Below are 5,420 nucleotides of genomic sequence, written 5' to 3' on the forward strand. Positions count from 1 at the left end.
ATTTATGAATAATCTCAGAACCTACCTCAATTAACAAGTATATGTTGGTAAATAAATTCTATGAAAAGTGACCTAATAATATTTTGAACAACCTACAGGAATTCCATATGCACACCTATACATTTTAATATAAGTATTTCTCACATTCTAAGAGAGTGGGACTTCTCCTAGAACAGAGTTAATGACTCATCTGGGATCACTTAATACTTAAGAATTTGAAAAGAGTGTTTCTTTGCCCAGATGTTGGTGGTTTGGATTTTATACGTCAAATACAAATTATTCATTATCTCCAACTATTTCAACAAAAGTTCTGGTCTCTCAGAATCCAGTGATATTTTTATCCTGCATCACCACAGTTTTCCCTTTTATTGTTTTGTGGAGTCAGGAACATGTCAGTAGAGGTGGTCGCCACTGAAGACATTGGCAATATATGCTGTCTTGTAGGTTTATCCTAAATCAGCACAGCTTTATTCACAGATGTNCTTTTTAAAACAAGAAAAAAGCAACTTAGGACTTTGAGGAGGAGGCATAAAAATGGAGATTCAATATTACTATTTCTGAACAAGTCTAAAGGTTAGACNTTTTGGTCATCTCAGTNACAGGGCAGATTACTGCTCCTCTGGGGATTCTGACACACTCAGGATGAGATTACAACCCTNTGTCTTCACAGTAATAGTCTTTAGAGTTCTCAGATATCAGGATATTAGTTGCAGGTAGGCTGTGCTGGAGGATTTGTCTACAGTAAATGTGGCCTGGCCTTTGAACTTCTGATTGTAGGTAGTACCAAAACTTCAAGAATCAATTCATCCAATCCACTCAAGAGCCTGTCCAGGCCTCTGCTTTATACAGTTCATAGTAGTTGCTAAATGTGTAGACAGAAGCTGAGCAGGACACCATCACTAAGTCTCACAACCTCAGCTCCACACTGCTACAACTGAACCAGGGAGTTAACATCTGTGGGAGGGAAAGGCACAGTGTATGTCATTGTCACCTCAAGCCCTGTCTCTTTTTCAGATTTTGAAATGTTTTTATTGACAGGAGGAGGAGAAAGATGCAGCTCCATTCCCTGGTTAGAGTCAATGTGTTCAGGGACTGTGGAGAAGACACTGATCAAAGGCTTTTTTCAGGGTGTGGACATCCCTGTATTTAATGCCATAGACTCAAGTAATTTGCATATTCATGAGCAGGGTACATCTTACTTAAGAACCAGCTGGACAACAACTGGAGAAGAAGAATTGAGAAGGCACATGGGTCTGTTGGTCAACTTTGGGACAATGTTAACACTTTGGTTTACACATGGTACATTACAATGATGATGGTGGTGGTGGTGATGGTGATGGTGGACAGGGTGATGTTGTTGACGATGATGATTTCAGTGGTAAATTCCAAAAACTTCTATCTTTTGAGAATTAGAAACTTTTTTCAGATTTCTGCAAGTAATATTTAAGTTTCCCACAGTTTATATACTTCAAACTTTGCTAAAAAGAAAAAAAGTAAATGGGCTTAAAATATTTACATATCAATGATTAACGGACCACTATCATGAGTAACTAAATTATAGATATAACCTATAGATGTGTTAACAAAAGATTTTATCACTAAGTCCATTCTCTGGACCTACCAACACTAAGTCCCTATTGTTCCTTTTGGAACCTTCCAATAAGTCTCTTTCCAAACATCCTAACCACTTCTGTTTCATTAACTAATAAGAAATATGAGTTTAGTTAGTACTACCAATATAAACATACATAGAATCATCACTAGTAAAGAGTGGAACTCCAGAAATTTTCTCACCAAAGTAGATTAATTTTGCCCATCAGTTTTCAAATGCTAAAAGACCTTCAGCTTGGTGTGCCCTAAGAATACCTCCCCATCCATGTGGTAATTTTTTAATTGTTATACTATTCTTAGTGGTGATAACAAAATTTATATAATTCAAATCTAAGGGATTAAACTGATATTCATGAGCTTGCCAGTAGACATCTTTACCTGCTCAGTCATTTTGGGGTCTCTCATATGGTAGTTTTCACTGGTTTGATTTTTTGTATGTCTTGTCCTGGTAAATATAGCTATTGAGAGTTCATATGTACACTATGAAGAAACAGTTAAATAGAATTTCATGTCTATTAGCTTAATTTTCTGTATCATTCATCCTTATTTGCCCTGTTTTTGATGCCCCTTGACTCAGTGCTAAGAAGTTTGTGTCATTACTCATCTGTGGCTGTGTACTATGTCAATAATTCTCAATTCTGAAACCACTCATGAATATCTGCATCAATATTTACAAACAGTTACATATGAGCCACTGTGATAAAAGTTCAGACAATCTACTGGGTATAAACATAAATGTTTATAAGGCAGTTTGACAACATGACCTCTATCAATATGACTGGGGTCTACTAAGTCCTATATCATCTCAAAACACAGGCTTTGGACAGTACTTACATTGTATAAAGCATTCCTATGAAAATTCACCAAAAATTAATAAACAAAATCATGTTGTATCCCAGTGTATCCCTTACAAACATGTACTCTAATGATTCTACATCTTATTATAGAAATATTTGCACACCCATGTTTATTCACAGCATGGTATTCATGCTCTATAAACAGCATATAGAGGAAGGAATAATTATCCCACGTTTCCAACACACCAAGAATAAAAGGTGACAAAGTTGTTCATATAGAAAAAGGAATATAACTCAGTGGTAAAACATGAAATATATAATCTATAAGTGTATGCATGGAATTGGAAAATCATACTGAATGTTCACCCATGTCCTTAAGACAAGTGTCTCATGTTCTTATTCATATACGTTACAAGATTTTATTTCTTTTTTTTTTTTGTATATTTAATTGTTGAAGCCTGGAGACAAGAATTGACTCATCAGAGTATGGGGATTTTACAAAGATGATATAAAGAAATAGACATAAAAAAGAGAGTAAAGTATTTTAAAATTGAGCAGATTATGAGAGTTGGATGTCTCCAAGGAAGGAGTGTCTTCCAGACCAAGTGGACTGATGTAGATATGAGGTCATAGAGATTGTGACTGAAGGCACAGAGCCTGAACCAAGTCAATCCAGATTAAAATTCCCCAATTTGGAGGAAGAAATGGACACAAGTTCTCCCTAACCAAGATTTTTTTGCAATTGACACTCATATAAAAAGAAAAATTAATTTTCTTCAATGGAGTCTCACAGAAGATATTAAGCCCAGTTAATCATAGAAGACAAGCTTAGAAGTTGATAGCCAGGAAAACATGTGGTCAATGGTATTTCTGCAGATAGTTTTTTCCATCTGCAGATATTATTTTCAATATCACCTTGTTTACATCTTTTTGTCTCACTTAAATTTGACTATATAGCATGGCTCTGGAGCTGTGATTTTACTATCTGTGTGCGTGTGTGTGTGCGTGTGTGTCTATACTTGTGTGTATGTATGTGTATGGGTGAGTGCCTGTGTCTGTGTGTGTGTCAGTGGGTGTATGTGTGTGTCTGTGTCTCTGTGTGTACTTGTGTGTACCTATGTTTGTATGTATGTATCTCTCTGTGTGTGGCTGTGTTTCTATGTGTACTTGTGTGTGTGTGTGTGTGTGTATGTGTCTCTGTGTGTGTCTCTGTGTGTATGTTTCTGTGTTTGTGCATGGATGTGTCTGTGTGTGTGTATCTGAGTCTATGTGTGAGTTTATGTGTGTGTCTTTGTATGTGTGTGTGTGTGTGATTGTGTATTTGTGTGTGTGTGTATGCATATGTATGATTCTCTGTGTCTCTGTGTGTATGTGTGTGTCCTGTTTTGTTTTAGTTGGTTTTGTTGTTTGTTTGTTTGTTGTTTACTTTAAATCCCCATAATTTTTTTCTTTTTCAGAAAAAAAAAAAAAGGTTTGTAGTTGGGTAAGTTGGAAGGTAAGAAGGATCTGAAATAAATTGTGGGTAGGGAAATCAGTTATTAGAATACATTGTATGGTTTTACTCAGAAATTATAAAAAGCCATAGAAACAAATAAAGAGGCATCTAGGAAGTGTTTCACAAAGAATCTTTACAGTGTTTGAACATGGAGATATCACATGTCAATCACAGAAGGAAAGACTAGTTAATACAATTAAGAAAGGAATCCATAGAGGATACAGTGCGTCATCCCGACCCTTCTCATCTCTCTATGGGGATATCTGGCCTCATTGTGCCCCCTGCCTGTCATGAGCTTCCATGCAGTTAGGTTTGTCATGGCTTACACTCAAATTACACAGTCTTACTTGAGAAAAACTTTATACCTTTAACTTCAGTGTTCTTTGAGCTAAGCTAAAGGGAGAAGTGGACCTAGTTTATGTGGGGATAATAATTTATACATCAGAGATTTTAACTTGTGCCAATGTTACTGCAATGTCCCTCTCAGTGCCAGGTTCCTCCTTGGTGGCAGTTGGAACCAGCTCTTTCAGATCTCATTTTTTAAAAGGGAATGACAAGAGATAATAGCTTTTTTCCTGTCTTCATCAGGCTACTCTTCAGGCAGAGATACAGTGTTCAGAAGGTAAATTACTCACCTACATAGTATAACAAATAATGTAAAAAGACTTATACAATAATTGGACATAGGAATGAGAATGTTGACATAAATAACTGAAATGCTGCAGCAGCTCAGGACGTGGCAGAATCATAGAAGCTAAAATAGTTTTTTGAACTTACTGCAATAATAGGCCTGTATTAACAAGCATAGTTAATTAGTGAAAACTCTGCCTGAAGAAAATTGAAAAGGACCAACCATATGAAAACATTCTTGAGTTCCATAAAAGTACTAAACTTAAAAGTGTAATATATACATACAAAAACAAAAACACACTTGCTAAAGCAAACACATGAAAGACCTTTTACTTGAAGCAAACACAGGTGAAAGAAACTATTCCTGAAGAAGACACAGGTAAAAGGATGTCTGGATATAGCAAACACCTGAAAGGATCATTGAAGAAGGAGTATAAATATGATCCCACATACAGTGGAACTTTTGCACTCAGCCTTGGGTTGGTGTGTTCCACCTCATTATTCTTTTTTTTTATTGGGTATTTATTTAATTTACATTTCCAATGCTATGGCAAAAGTCCCCCACACGCTCCCCCCCCATAACCCCCCCCCACTCCCACTTCTTAGCCCTGGCTTTCCCCTGTAGTGATGCATATAAAGTTTGCATGACCAATGGGCATCTCTTTCCACTGATGGCTGACTAGGCCATCTTCTGATTCATTTTTTTACATATAAAACTATTTTTATTACATCTTTTCCTCAATTACATTTCCAATGCTATCCCAAAAGTCCCCCATACCCTCCCCCCTAATTCCCTATCCACCCTTTCCCATTTTTTTGGCCCTGGCGTTCCCCTGTACTGGGGCATATAAAGTTTGCAAGTCCAATGGGCCTCTCTTTCCAGTGAT

The 5,420-nt window shown here is 36.6% G+C and overlaps 1 pseudogene; it reads left to right on the forward strand.

Moving 5' to 3' along the window:
• Positions 1-1,296: 1,296 nt before the first annotated feature.
• Positions 1,297-5,420, forward strand: part of LOC110288715 — a 14,429-nt pseudogene continuing 10,305 nt past the window's right edge.

This window comes from Mus caroli, unplaced genomic scaffold, assembly GCF_900094665.2.
Source record: "Mus caroli unplaced genomic scaffold, CAROLI_EIJ_v1.1 scaffold_18922_1, whole genome shotgun sequence".
Taxonomy (NCBI): domain Eukaryota; kingdom Metazoa; phylum Chordata; class Mammalia; order Rodentia; family Muridae; genus Mus; species Mus caroli.